Source organism: Phalacrocorax aristotelis, chromosome 1 (assembly GCF_949628215.1).
Source record: "Phalacrocorax aristotelis chromosome 1, bGulAri2.1, whole genome shotgun sequence".
Taxonomy (NCBI): domain Eukaryota; kingdom Metazoa; phylum Chordata; class Aves; order Suliformes; family Phalacrocoracidae; genus Phalacrocorax; species Phalacrocorax aristotelis.
In genome coordinates, this window is record NC_134276.1 from 138,993,155 (window position 1) to 139,008,372 (window position 15,218).

A 15,218-nucleotide genomic window follows, 5' to 3' on the forward strand; every position below is an offset into this window, starting at 1 on the left:
AAGACAGAGGGCAGCCTCAGTTCTGAGAACTGATCTGCGTAGCGTTTTCATGACAGATATAGAAAGCTGGCAGTCCACACTGCTCTTTGATGTGCCAAAAGAGATCTAGTATTTTGAAAATGCCTACCCACACACAGTAGTTCAGAGAAGAGTTGTTTGGAAACAGAGGGTTCAGGAGCTGGGAAATATTTGCAGAAAAAATAATTTTCTGTAGTATGTTACTTTCCGAATGCAATGGGTAAACAACAAGCCTGTATTAAAGAAATTGAAGCAGAAAATTTTTCAGACATCCAAAATGGATTCAAACACTGTTTTGTTTGCAAACTATTACTTCTTTGCTTGAAAATAAATGTCAAATGGGAGTGGAGGCACTTAGTCCAGGTATAGTATTGACTATTTCTTCCTTAATACGCCTATGCAATTTATCCTTCAAGATGTCCTTATCACAAAACCATCCAACCATGCCAGGTAACTGAAAGGCTATGGATGAAAACAAACACAAGAGCTATTCCTAGCCCATCCCAGTCTCTGTAAGCTCCCTTAGTCCTGCCTGGGCAGATGGGCCATGGTCCAGCACTGCTGCCACAGGAACTCCTCGCGGAGCTGCCAGCAGAGCTTGGCTGTCAGAGACCTGGCTTAGATGCTACTGGCCAAGTGGCTGCAACAGGGCAGAGGTTGGAGTGCTCTAGGCACTGAGTATATACCAACTTTTTGGAGGGCAATGACGTTACAAAACCCCACAGCCACTTGGCTGCCCAGCTGATCTGGGTGCATCCCACAAGATCTGGTAGCTTGCAGGGCACATAGGCGAGACCTTTGCTTTGTCTTTGCCTTGACCCTATGAGTACACAGGGAATGTCCCTGGTACACTGGGTTCCTCCTAGAAAGGGTACACTTTCTTCTCTTGAAAGCTTGGCAAGAAGCAGCAGTGAGCTGCGGTCATTTGTGCTGAGCTGAGCTGAGTGGCGTGCCAGCAGTGCGAGTGCCCAAACCTGTGGCTGGGGGAAGAAATGAGGCAGCAGGCTCTGATGAGGACACCATCAACCCGACAGCTGGGGTGATTCTTTATGTCAGGGATAGCCCTGCTCAGAAACCAAATGGCGAGCTCATCTTCTCACCTTTGAGCAGTCCTCTGACAATCAGAGACCTGAGTATTTCAGTATACAGCTTCTGGAGTCTGGAGGTGGTTCAGATCTGTCCTAAGGCACGCAGACACCCCTTTGGAGCTGTAGGGCCAGGAAACTGTGTCTGGGTCAGTAGAAATCTTCTAAGCAAACTTATTTCTCATTGAGTGGTTCCCAACTACAAACCATAAAAACTTAAATTATCCATTTAGCCATAAAAAGAATCATAGGAAATACTTTTTAATGCTTTACAAAGAACTGTTATTTAACTGCATTCCCCTCCCTTCTTCCCACCCCGCCCCAATATTGCAGATGATCATACATTTCCTGAAAATACTTCAGTAGGTTTTTACAGAAACTGAATTTACCACCCACTGGCTGTGGGTACTCATGGTGGAAATCTCAGAGTTGCACTCATGTAACCATGGAACAGAAATGACATTTTGACTATCTAAACGCTCGTAGGCAAGCTACAAATAAATGATTATTCACATAAATTATGGACAGTATTATTTCAAACAACAAACACATTCAGGAACATCCAGCCAGGCTCATAGATAGTTTGCAAACAGAAAAAAAGGCCAAACACTTCCATTCAGTTACTTGCTGTAGATTACTCACACAGCTCGAATAACAGTCCCCTGTCTCCATGAGCCTGCGTCAGATGCAGTCCAAAACTGGGACGGTGGTGAAAGCTCCCGCTCTATCATTATGAAAAACCATAGTTGAAGCTTTTTTTGCCCATTCATTTCTACAAAACAAAAGCAGAGGATGGGATTTTCTTCACAGGGGTTGGTTTGGAGTTGCTTCATTTCAGTGGTATGCAGATATTTTCACTGTGGTTTTGCAGGGTGACCAGGAACACCTGTTAACTTTAAAAGAAAAGCACAAAATCCCTGCAAAGACTGTATTTTTTTCATCCTATAACTGCCTGGTTTTTACATTATGACAGCAAACACAGCCTGCAACTAACATTGTTTGGAAGCTGTAAAACAGTAATTGCTGTTGATCAGTGGCTGGTTGCACAGTTTATGATAAATGGCCTACCAAGGGCTACACTTAATGCAGCCACCAGGCTCTTGGCCAAACACCCTCAAGAGCTCACAGCTTCCCTCCACCACTCCTTAGAGGTGGCATCCACCTCCCAGCTGTTCCCCTTTCCCTTGCTGATGCCGTGAAATACTCCCACAGTACACTCAGGCCTCAGCCAGCTGGGATGCACACTATGAACATCGGTTAAGCAAAAGCATTAGGCCCTCCCTACCAAGGTAGGGAGCTGAAAAAGAGCCCTGCCAGACCTCCGGGGTGCCCAGTGGGGCTGCTCTTGCTGCAGGCAGCTGAGGATATTGATTTCCCTGGTTCAAGCCCATCCTATTCACCCTTGGTAGTCAGAGTGGCTAAAGAAATGCATTTGAGCTGGTGTTATGCACTGCTATTCACCTTGAAATGCTCCTGTCTTTCTCCTAGAAATGTTGGTCACATCTTCACACTTTCCATGAACCAGAAGGTGATTTGATCTCCTGCAGCTCAAGGATTTCCAACAGCAACTCATCTACATGACTATCATTTATGGGTCAGTTTGGGAGCTGGATAACCATACTACCATAGCCCTGGACCCAAGCTCACATCACTTAGTGTGCTTTTCACATCAAAGCAGTAGGGCTATACAGGTTCTGCGCCAGCTCTGGTTGAACCCTGGCCTAACTGGGTACACTGAGCACCATCTGTTGCAGGCATTGCCTGTAGGGTCTTCTTTGTTTGAAGAATTTGCTAGTGTGCCTTAATTAAATGCTACACAGGTCTGCGGTTGTTTGTTACAAGAAATAAACTATGATGCATCTGCACCACGCTCTTAAACAGATGCCTCTGTGCTGCCAACCAGCACGCCAACAGTGCCCCAGGGGGTCTGCCCATCAGTGCAGGCATATGAGGGGGATATGTAAGTCATCAGCGGTCAAGTCAAGGGTGCACATTTGTCCAAGTCAGTCATACAGAACTTTATTTTTTGGACTCGCATGGGTGAAATTCAAAGGCATCCCTGTGCTGCGTGTCAGCTGGATTGGTAGAAGAGCAGGAGAAGCACAGGTGTGTGAAGGGCTGACGGAGATGTACCTTGCCTCAGCTGGCTCCTCTGCCAAAGGAGCATGTCACCTGGGAGGCACTTTGGAAAAATGCTGTTCACTGCTGTTTATCTAAACAACCCCTCTGTATTTCTTGTTTCTCATACACCCTTACTCAGTGTGCTGGCTTTAAATGTTATGTAGGAAAAGTCCATGGTAGTTCTTCGTATTCAGGAAGCAACACCACAAAGTCATCTCTGTCTGGGGGATGAGCCACCTGCCAGCCCAGGTAAAAGTACCCATGCAGGTTTTAGCCCACAGGCTCGGCCAGTTCAAATGCAGAAAACTGCCATGGTCAGGTGAGGACATCTGGTATGCCTGTGAGGAAAACAAAATTGGATTACTCTAGAGGAAACCAGGCAGGGGCTTCAAGGTCCCTCTTTCCTCCCACCCGCGCTTTGGAGTGGGTTACTCCCAGGACAGCAGTTGCCCGAGATGGTCATGCCTGTAACTTGCGCTGATCAAGGGTGAAACCTCTGCAAGGAGATCAATCCATCAAAACAGCCATACTTGCATGGATGCTTTCACTTAAGGGTGGAAACTCTCCCCTATTCAATTAGGTCATATCTGTACATGAGATAGAGGCTCACAAGCTGTCCCATGGGTTTATTACTCTGTGTTTCTGCAAGAGGGGATGGTGACAGAGACTGGGAAGTGCCCCATGTGCTCCAGCACCATAAGAGAGCACTATTGCCTGTTCTCCAACAGGTCTTTATAAATGATGGAAAGGGACATGTTAAAACCATGTTAATTTGCTGAGATTAATCTCAAGTCCCTTTTAAAGCTTGTCTTTACTAGCTGGTGTGTTTTAAAGAGAATCAAATTACCTGCCAAACTGTGTTTAAAATCATAGTCAGGCCAATACATTTTCTAATAGGGCTTGTTTTCTTCACACTTACCTGCTGGAACAGGCAAACCAGTTTTAGCTCAAGTTGCAAGGTTACTGCATCAAAACTCGATTTGGGACCCTGTAGGGGACAGACTCCTCATTCACTGCAAAGAGAAAAAGAGGTAAGAATTGAGGAAAGCAGAAAGGAGGCTCACAGGAATGTCATGTCTGATGCCTTGGGCTAGAGCTTCACCTCCTGCCCACTGCTGACACAGCTTTTTAATAACTGCTTCATCTCAGTTAAGTCATGGACACATAAGTGACAAAAACCCCTCAACCTCTACCTGAAAATATTTAAGACCTTGCAGTTCTGGGATGAAGAAGCAGGTGACAACATATGTCATTAAAAAATCGATCTTTGCTGGTTTTGTTTTAAAGCCATCTTTGTTTACCAGTTACTGTCCTGAACAATGAGCAGCCACAAAGGCACCACTGCTGTCCATCTTCTCCTCTGCCTCTTGGCCAGGCAAACGAATGGCTTTTGTTGAATCAGGGCTGGGCACATGGGCTGCTCAAACACAAAACCCTTTGGAAAACAGGAAGTTTCCAAAATAAAATCCTAACTGTTGTTGAAAAAAAAACCAAACCTGTTAACTTTTGGAGCAAATGTTTTCACACAATGACTGTCACAAAAATGAAAGCCTTTCAGACGGAAGTTAAAAGATGTTAGGTTTTGACCAAAAATATTTTATTAGGAAAGCAGGCGTTTTCTAAAAATACTCATTAAGCCAAAGGCTTGAGTTTTCAATCAAAAAAGTTAACAGTGAAACAGCCATGCATAGAAAATTTACGTTACACTCCAAATATTCTCCTTGTGTGTCAAGAGAGCTGGAGATACAGTAAAATGACCTGCAAGATCAGCAACCATAAGTTAATATTTAACACAAGGAGGCCTTTCGGGAGCTGCCGTATAAGGGACACACACCCCTCCCCAGCCAGCACACCACAGCTCTTCAGTGGAGAAGCCAATGCCAGGCAGCAGGATATTTGGACAGTTTCAAAGTACTATAACTACACTGAATAGCAAACAAGTCTGGACAATGCAGACTGCTTCTATAAGGAACTCTCCTCCTCCGTCGCTTCCTTTTGCCAGATGAATGACAGCTACCTCAGGGATGTGGTGGGAGAGCTGAGTTTTGGAGCACAGTGTCGCAGGGGCAGGCTCTAAGTGCTTCGTAAACTGCATGTGCAACACAAAATATTCAGACATACACACACATAGGGGAACCGTGTGATGTTGCCTATCCATTCCCAGGCCGAGCAGCAAGACCAGAGTCCTAGATGAAGGAGAAGGAAAGCAACCTTTGCTTTCTGAACTGCATTAAGTCTGGTCTCTTCCTTAGCTCCAGAACTGAACCCAAGGCTCCCTCTGCTGAGCCTGCCCCACAACTGATGTCTGCTGGATCCAGCATAGAGAGGTGGTTTCCAAAATCTTCACACCTCCTGTACCTTCATCTCACCCTCTAGGCAGGTGGCAGGCCACGAAGGAGCCAGAGAAGTACCTCTTGCCCGGCTCCACCACTGGAGAAGGAGATGGAGGTGCAGAAAAGGACAGCACCAACTCCAGAGGAAAATTTTCTTCAGATAAATGTGTATGTGCATGCGTATATACTATACCATGAACACTTACATGTCTCCAAACTCTTATTAAAAATCATTGGTGCAGTTTCGCTGAAGGATGCTAGCTCAGTCAGCCTCAGCATCTGGGCTGAGGAACTGCCAGCAACTGCTCAAACACTCCTCCAGTTAACCACAGAGATGCTATTACCAGGACAGGGATAAAACGATACCTCAGTTTCAAGGCAGATTTTGGAGGCTTCTCTATCAGATGCAGGACAAAACAAGTGTTGTCCCAGCTGGAAGCTGAAACATTGTATAAACTGGCAGTTTCATTTTGGACCACCTTTATGATTTTTCCCATGTTATCCCAGGAAAATGTTAAATAAAAACTAAGAATCACCTGTTGTATATGTAGACATGTTTTTTCTCACTGCTACATTACTCCTCACTTTGCTACACATCTTCTTCAAAACTGTACTCTCCCGGTCTCAGAGCCTTCTATTTCTACATATCCTCCATTTACCTCCCTCTCATATCATGGCTTTTCAAAGCACAGACCTTTCTCCTCACTAATATATATATATATAAAAAAAAATATATACCTGTCTTCCAGTCTTCCACCTCCCAGAATACATTCTTATCTTCCCACCCCCCAAGAAAAATCTTGCAGTTACATCACCCCTTCCATTGTTTCTTCCTTTAACCGTAACCAGGTCTTCTGATTTCCATTTTTGCCAAGTAATCTAACTAATCTCTGTAAGAAAAATCTCATGCCTAGGGTTGCCAGGAAATCCACTTGAGGCATTAAGACCAACCCATATTAGATCCTTTCTTTACTGAAGTCAAGCTTTTGGTGCCCACAAGTTAAGTGGATTAATCACATGCTTTCTACAGGGTACAGTACAGTACAGTAAAGCTCCAAAGCACTGTTGCCAGTAAGAACACTGCTGTAGTACCCCAAAGTTTTTGTGTCCCATACTCATCTGTCATGCTCAGCAATGTCAAGATACATCTCCAGAAGATGCTATGTTTTATTATTTTATAAAGGCTATTTCAGCACATGACAATTCCTGGTATTTTTTGACAGGCTTCCTGATACCTCTGTTCCTCAGCTCCAGACCTTCAAAGCTTGGTGCTGTAGCAGCACCTGTCTGTAAGCTGGACAAGTTTCCCCCAAAAATCCATCAACATGGCTCCATAACCAGAGAGGCAGATTGGGAGCAGCCTCTTTGTCCATTTCATGCTCCACAGCCAGGCTGAGCAAGTCCCCTCTGTCTTTAGCCCTCCTTCACTCTGTTTCCAAAACATATACTCTCTTGTTTAAGAAGCCAGCACTGGAAAGTCAATAGTAAATAGTAACGTTCTGCCTATATGTTTTGCCACCACAGTAACAAGATATCAGAAAATATCACAGTCCCTGAGATATTTATACTGCCAGCACGGCTGCAAAGTATCCCTATCTGTGTCTTAAAAAAGAGGGAGCTGAGGCACAGGAGGATTAAAGTCTGTAGTTAGACCACCTACCATGGCATCTGTAAGAGACATATTTCTGTGATGCCTAATTCAAAAGACTGAATGAGTGTTTAGACCTCCTGTTCCCAGGGCTGCCAGACCTTGGCTTCCTGCAAGTTGTTAAAAAGAAGCTGAGTTGTGTTCAGTTCTCTTTGGGTAACTAGCTTGAATGTCATGTCACAACACCTCACTCACCATATACAAAAGTTGTCTCCTGCCTGGAGAGCAGGAGCTGAGAAGCTCTCAATGCTCCTTTTAGCCCAGACCGCAGAGCTCATCTCCTGGCGGCCACAGCTGAGCGTGATTCCCCACCAGTAACATGGAGAGCACTGGCAGGGCCAGATACAAAATCCCATCTACCTCTTACTTGATCTGTCACTGCCACTGACATTTCATTAACTCACGACCTCAGAAACTGGGTTTTGCACAACCGAAACACATCGATCACCCTGCTGCATGCACCCACCTCCAGAGCAGAGCAGAGCAGCTATGCAAGGCAAATTGATTACACTTGCACCCATTCAATTACTTAGTCTAGATCTCAAAAGATAGTCACCATGGGCTTCACAGCTCATTTATAAAAAGCAGCATTGTTCCCTAACTATACATATCAGCTGTCCTTACAAGCTGGCAAAGTTGTCATTTTTGCAAGGCAATCCAAAGAAGGTAAGAACAATGCTTAATTGTGGACAAACAGCCCCATCCCAGGGCATAATATCTCCATTCCTACCACATTTTAATTTTTTGAGTCAGGTGTGAAACAAGTAACTTGTGTCGTAGCCCTGGGACACCAGTGGGCCATTATTAGCAGCTTCATTTTACAGCCAGGCAAACCAAGGCCCATGAGATGAAGCCATATGCCCGAGACTCTATTTGCAAAGTCAGGATTAATTTGTCTAAAACACGGGGGCTGGGGGTTGGCGGTGGGGGGGGGTGGTCTTGTCCATAGTACTAAAAAATATAGGAGCTCTGTATGTTTTAACCAGTCACAGAATTCCCTTCCACAGCACAGCCAGTGTCGATGAGGCTACTGTGACTCACCGAGGAGAAATTCCTCAAAGCTCCATCTCTGTGTCACATTACTGTCCTTGCACTCCCCCCTCCACTCATCTTTTTGCCATATATTTCCTCTGGATTTCACCAGGGTTTTCTCCGCGCAGGATGCCCGGGAGGCAGAGAGGCTGGTGGCCCTGGGAGCATTGGCTGGAGCTCACTGACACCTACTGACTGAAGCAAGGAGTGCACAGGGGCTGGGGAAGGAGGGCAGGAGGCAATACCAGGTTGCCCGGGGAGGCTCTGGAGTCTCCATCCTTGGACATAAGGAAAACTTGACTGGACACAGCCCTGGGAAGCCTGCTCGAGGCGGCTTTGCTTTAGCAGGGGGGTTAAACCAGCTGACCTCCAGAGGTCCCTTCCAACCTCAACCATTCTATGACTGTGTGAAGAAAGGAGGGAGAGAAGGAGAGGATGGACATGGCTTCTGGCTGCCAAGGGGCCAAGCAGAGCCAAATGCTGGCAATGAAGCACTTCCCACCTCTGAGCACCTCACATGTTCAGCCTCACAGGGTCCAAATTAAAACAGTCATGAAAGACTGACATGCTGATATACACACAGATCCTTGCCCTTCTGTAACAGCAGGACCTCCATGCCTGTCCTCCTCTTCCTGAAGGCCCCCATAGACACCTCTGTTACAGTCCTTTCCCCTTCACACCACTGTCCCACCACCAGTTACTTACCTCATGAGAGCCATGCCCTGCTCCCAGGCACCGCAGCCAAAGATGTTGTTCACAAGTCACTGGTAGTGGGTGCATACGTTGGAGTGATTCAGCATCCCTGTAAGATAGGAAAAGCGCTGTTATACTTTATGCATAATGACTGACACACAGACCATTTAAGTAGCATCTGGTGTTACAAAGACTGTGTCTTTACATTAGCATCCAGGAGCCCATCTCTCTTTGATTCCCAACATTTTGGTAGCCCAACCGTTTGGTGTCTTGGGACCAACCTATGTCATGTCAGAAGCACTACAGACATTTTCAGTCAAACCCTTCCAATAAAAAATTATTCCTCATTCCTATCTATGGAGACTCGCAACTAACAGACCACATGCATCTATACTGATTTCAAGCATGTTACCTTACAGAAAAATATACCATCCAGTGTAAGTGGAAAGGTAAGATTCAATCTTAAATGAGCAGAACTCTCACTCAGGTATAAGCACTATGACCCAGAGGCAACTCTCATGAAAGGTAACCCCAAGAGACAGCTGTGCACCAGTATGTGCCATAGCCAGGTGTGCTTTTGCTAGCAAGCCAGCGCCCCGCCTGTGAGAGGACAGCTTTGCCAGCTCTTACTACATTAACTCATGTCTCACAATACATGGCAGTTTCCTATTGCCCCGCTACTGATACCCTGTGGCTGCATTTGTTTTAAAAGATAGGAAGAGAGGTTTTAGCACTCTCAGGGTTGCAGTAAAAGCCTGACCCAGGAATTTAGGCCATGCAGGGGCAAAGGAAAAAAGGTATAAATGGATACTTACCTTTTAATCCTTTCTAAGATAAATTCATCGTTTAAGGGAGGGCTAAACACTTTAAAAGAGTAATGTCTGCAGTGTTAAATCGACAGTCTTCTACAGCAAAACACCCAGTCACCTAATCTAATTCATTTCACAAAAGAGCCCATTAAGGATACTTCCTTCCTCTCCTCTTCCCTGAAGTGCTTACATGCAAAATCACACTCAGGAGGATGCACAGCAAAAAAGGTCAGACAGTATTAACAACAGGGGAGACATCTGACTCAATTTTCCTTTCCTGAGAATTTTTAAATTCCCATACCTTCATTGCTACAGAGCACCAGCTAGCACAGACCAGCGCAGCACCATCAATTTCAGTGAAACTTTGGTTAATTTGCAAACCAAGGCTGGGGACAGTGATATCAGCAGATATTTTTCTGAATGATGCTGGTTTGGAAGAAGACAAATAGCACCATCATCATGAAACACATGCTGAATTTCACTAGAATATGCAGACCCTGGAGGACGGGGCAGTGTGAGACCTGGCTTGCTGAGGTGAGGCAAGTAATTAATTTCATGGCCCCAGCACAAGGTTGCCAGCAGCGAGCTGGGGCGTTACAGATTTGTTCACTGCTTTTAAAGCCAATGCACACATACAGATCATGCACAGTGGCCATGTGGCTAACATGCCATTTTTATTTCAAAGGTGGCAACCCTAAACCAGCCTTAACTATAATCCTAACTGTATATAAAACATTTTAATCTGCTACAAGTATGGTCCCTCAGCACCGACATACTTACATGCCCAGCCATTTCTCAGCATAAATAATACCTCACTTGGGCTTCATTATTCTTCCTATGAACTTCACATCTGATAAGCATTAAAATCAAGTCAAAAAATAGAAAACCTGCTCCTGCAATAACAGTCTTGCCCTCTGTAGTGATTCCTCGTTACTCTTGGCTCCCCTTCCCCACTACAAAGTTGGGGGAGGGGAAGACGTAAGAGACGACAAGTTCTGCCCTCAAATGTGCATTCCCATGATCCAGTGATGTTAGCAGGATTTGCTTATGAGGACAGAAGTCATCCCGGTGTCTTTCTGTCCACGGTATTCAAGGTTTCTGTTGAAGCAGGCATGTCTCTTTGTTCACCTGATGCTCATCTACAAGAAGCCCAGTTGTGATATTTTTTTTCTCTTGCCTACATAAGAGCAAGTAGAGCTGAACTCCATTGAAACAGGCAGCCATACAACGTGTAAATGAGAGCAGAGTCTGAGCATCTTTTATAAATCAAATCCATAGCCACCTCTAAAAATAGAGAAACGTAGTGGAAGAAGCCAGCCCCAGAAATGCCATGAGAAAAGAGGAGAAAGGGTTGATTGGAGCTGTTGGATTTCAGTCTGCCTTGACTGAATTTTTCCTGAAACTCTTCATCTGTTGTACTTTTTCACATATTTGCAAGGCCAACTTTTGCTCTCTGATAAAACAGAATCAGTCCAAAGCTACTGTACTTATTTAAGGGCAGTTACTCCAGACAAACTTAGTACCGAATTTAGCCCTGTTTAATGCATCACCACCTCCCCAGCTTGCCAGCTGTCACCCGACATAGCACACATCTTTAATCTGCAACTGCTGTTGTCTCTACATTCCTCCACTAAAAATCGTCCCTAATAGAGGTCTTGTTATAGCAGTGCAGGAATCTTTAGCCCTCAGTGCCCAGCAGACACAGGTCATCAGCAGTTGCCCGGAGATTCTTAGTACAAGAAATGAGTGTATCTGTGTGAAACAAGAAAGATAAATGAGACAGAAAGGCCTCTTGAAGAGCTACCACCTTCTATATCCGGTCACTGAGAAGTCCTAAATAGGCACTGCAGATAAAAAAAATGGGATTCAGGGAAGCCTGGTTGTGGTTAGTGCTGTCATTGCCCAGAAAGGGTGCTGGCACCACAGCTATTCAGGCTCCTGCCTCTGCATTGGCAGTCTTGAGTTCACCACCTACTCAAGGGAAGAAGGCAAGTTCCTCCAAAGGGCAATGATGAACAGCCCTGTTAAGATGCTACTATTCTTTGATTTACTAGGTGGGGCTTCACACTCAGGCACCTACTTTAGGTGTGAGAATAGGAAGACGTGTGAATAACCCCAGTGTGGAAATCCGACTGCCTGGTGGCTCTCTCTTCTCCCCGCAGAGCAGAAAAACCTGGAGAGGCTGATGGACATCTGCGCCTTCCTCCCGGCACGGAGAGCCCGGGGCCGCAGGAGGGCAGCATTGATCTGCTTTCCGAAGCGCCAGCTGTGGGATCTCAGACAAGTTCATCCTTCAGGGACGGAGCATTTTTAAAGCGTAATGAAGCAAAACTGTTGTTGGTTTTTGCCTTGGTGAAAGCGTGAAAAGTTACGACGGAGTGTCACTAAGAAAGTGTACGTGCAGCCCTGGCAGATTTGTGGTGCGCGGAGGCAACACCTCTTTTCTGGTTTACAAACCACTCCAGTCAAGTTCACCATGGTGCAGCCCTCTCAGCCAGGAGGCTGGGACAAAGAACAGGTCCCTTTGCACACCACTGTCCCAAAAGCACGCTGACTATAGACAGTAAATAACAATAATCACCTGTGGCCACTGTTTTTTGGGTCTCTTTGGAGTACATTTCTCTCTCATACAGTTTTACGCATATAAGAATTTTCTCTGCCATGACTGTGAAAATCAGTTGGGGAAATAGGGGAGAGGTGGAAGTCCCTGTAAAGTTCATCCTTCTCCATCCTTCTCCAAAGCAAGTTAAGAGCTGCCAGGGCACCGCTAGAGCTGTTCCTAAGAGCTGCACACTTCTGTGAGCTCTCCCAGCTCCTAACAGCCTTCAGAAAGTGGCTCAAGGAGTAAAACCTGAACCTGTCCCAGGAAGGATTAATGAACTGGGTGCTGAGCTGATGTTTCAGAGAGGAATATGCATCCTGGCACAAGTGTCTCCCTGCCAAATCCATCTCGTGTTCCACAAAGCAGAAGGGGTCATCCTGGTTACCACCACTTCCAGAAGCCTCACTGCCACCAAGCTTGGCACAGAGTCACAGCTGGTGTCCTCCCAGTCACCCCCAGCATCCTGCATCAGCAGTGTCCCCATTCTCCCTTTGACACTGGGATTTGGTATGCAGCCAGTGCTTCGCCCAGGGAAGACAAAGGGCCTAAGCCCAGTAGCGCCACTGCTGACACTTCAAAGGGGTCACTCCATTTAGGCTCTTCCCAGCAGGATAGGATTCAAGCTAAGGGCTGGACTGCTTCACAAATAACCTCGGAGTTTATTGCACAGTGGGGGAAAAGGAATTACCATATCTGTTCAAGTAAGAAAATCTGCTGTCCCTAGTAAGTGACAGATTACGGCCATTTTTATAACAGACATACATAATAACATCGTGCTTATTTTTAGGAGCAAATTCAGAGGTGAGGGGAAACAGCAGCCAATATCTGGCAAGACCCAGTGTCCATTCTTGGGGCTTGTCATTCCTTTGATATATTTTTTTTTAAATCAGTTACTGTTTGGTTTTGGTTTTTGTTTTTGATTTTTAATAATGGTAAAGCTAAGCCAGAAAAGAAGTTGACTTGCTAATAACACATTATGCTCCAGTTACAAGGCTTCCTATCTCACATTCTCCCAGAAATATACTTCACAACTGAAGTAACATTCAATCCACCCACCAAGTACTCTGCAGACATCAAAAGTGACTTGAGTTTCCAAAATTTGTGCACAGCCCTCTGACACAGAAGTTACTTGTTGTGCTAGTCGAGATTTATAACGATACGGCATTGCTCAGTAGTTCATAGCAGACTGATGGATAAGCATGATGTGCATATCAGCAGCATTTATCATGGGTGCTGTGAGAACATCAGTCAAGGGTGCTTTATCAGTTGTTGTAAGCAACCCTTTGACCTTTTGGGGTCTGTAAGAATTGAGTGATCAGTTATTAACCCTTTAATAAGTTATTTATATAAATAACTTTAAGATAAAGCCTGACCTTTCTTCCTTTGCGTAACTCAAGCAGACAATTCCAAGGTAGGAAATTATTTCCCTACTGAAGTCAGTGGGAATCTTTTTATTGATTTTAATGAGACTGCCATCAGGCTGCAAGCAAGCGTTCCTGTAGCACTTCTTGGGTGTGTAGCGCTTCCTTGCTAAAGCCATTTTGATTGAAGCTTTTGGAGAGAACAGATGGACCTGATTTTCCAGACATTGTTGCTAGCCAGGCTTGACGAGAGGTCTGTGAACAAGGATAATTAGAGCATATAGAATATATACTGGATTTGCTAAACGAACTCCACCATAGCACAGGCAAGTGTCTACATGTTTAAAAAGGAAGCATGAGAAAGAAGTATGTAAGATGTGAAGGTCATTGGGGATTGGGGCCTCATGTGGGTTCAAGCTGAGTAGGGAAGCCCCTGGCCCTCCTTCACTGAAGCAGAGACAAGCCACTGACTATAACAAGGCAAGGATGTTACAAAACATGTCTGAAAATAGCCAATGCGTTAAATGTGAACATGTAAAAATGCTTATGGGAGTGTTTTTATGAGGAATCTTTCCAGTGTAGATTTTCTTCCTGGGGAAACTCCAGAAGTTCATGTTAGTAATTATTCACATAAGTAAAAGCTCCTATTTCTTTATTTGCCTAGGCCAAGTGAGAAGCATGGTTTCTGTATTGACCAGGTTGACAAGGGTTCAGTTCACAGCTCTACCAACATCTACGATTTCACTTCCTTTTCCTTCTGTTTCCCCAAGCATAAGATAGAGCTCATCAGAATTTGGCCCAGATTTTGGAAATATATTTAAGCATTACTCTCTTCAAATAGTAAGCCTATGTTGGAAGCAAAGCTGCCAACTCATTTTCAGGAGGCACTTCAGCACTGAAGGAACTAATTACCTTCATTGCCTGCCCGTAAGGCTTCGTCTCCTGAATGCCTAGTTAATTTTTGGATCACTGGGTAAAAGCTTATGCAAAAGACTTCACTGGGTGAAAGATGCTGAGGACTAAGGGCTACTGTTTAGCAGGATGTGGGGGGATACTTTTGTAGCTCCAGTGGGTCTGTGTGTTGTAAGAGACAGCTCTGTAGTGAGGTTATTTGTTTAAATACCTGTCCTCCTTGGGCACCTGCCCATGACACTGAACTGGGCAGACACCTGTGCTGTTGTGCCAATCTTTAGCACACATTCGGGGTTGGACATGACCCTGATCTGACTAAGGGCGTGTGCAGCCACAGCATGTACCAGAGCAGCTAAAGACCACCTCCTCCTCACCCCTCCCATATCCCCATAAAATTAGGCTTGCTCTCAGGAGGAGTATTACATTTTACAGTGTTGTTATATAGCCAATTCACATTTCTGCAGCCCAACAAAATGATGCTGCTATAAAGCCGGGTTAACATTGTGAGAAACCAATCCTGCCTTATAATGGGGATAGATCTTCCAAGAAGAGCCTGCAAGGCCCACTCTTCTTACCTGAAGGTAAGCGGAACAAAGCAGTTCAT

General features: G+C 45.2%; 1 long non-coding RNA gene across 1 annotated transcript; it reads right to left on the minus strand.

Moving 5' to 3' along the window:
- Positions 1-1,093: 1,093 nt before the first annotated feature.
- On the minus strand, positions 1,094-9,039 carry LOC142065638 (uncharacterized). Its single transcript, XR_012663462.1, has 4 exons — positions 8,943-9,039; positions 4,144-4,237; positions 1,746-3,562; positions 1,094-1,248 (listed from the first exon to the last, which is right to left on the minus strand). It is a non-coding gene; the product is annotated as an uncharacterized LOC142065638 (long non-coding RNA).
- Between the last annotated feature and the right edge of the window lie 6,179 nt (positions 9,040-15,218).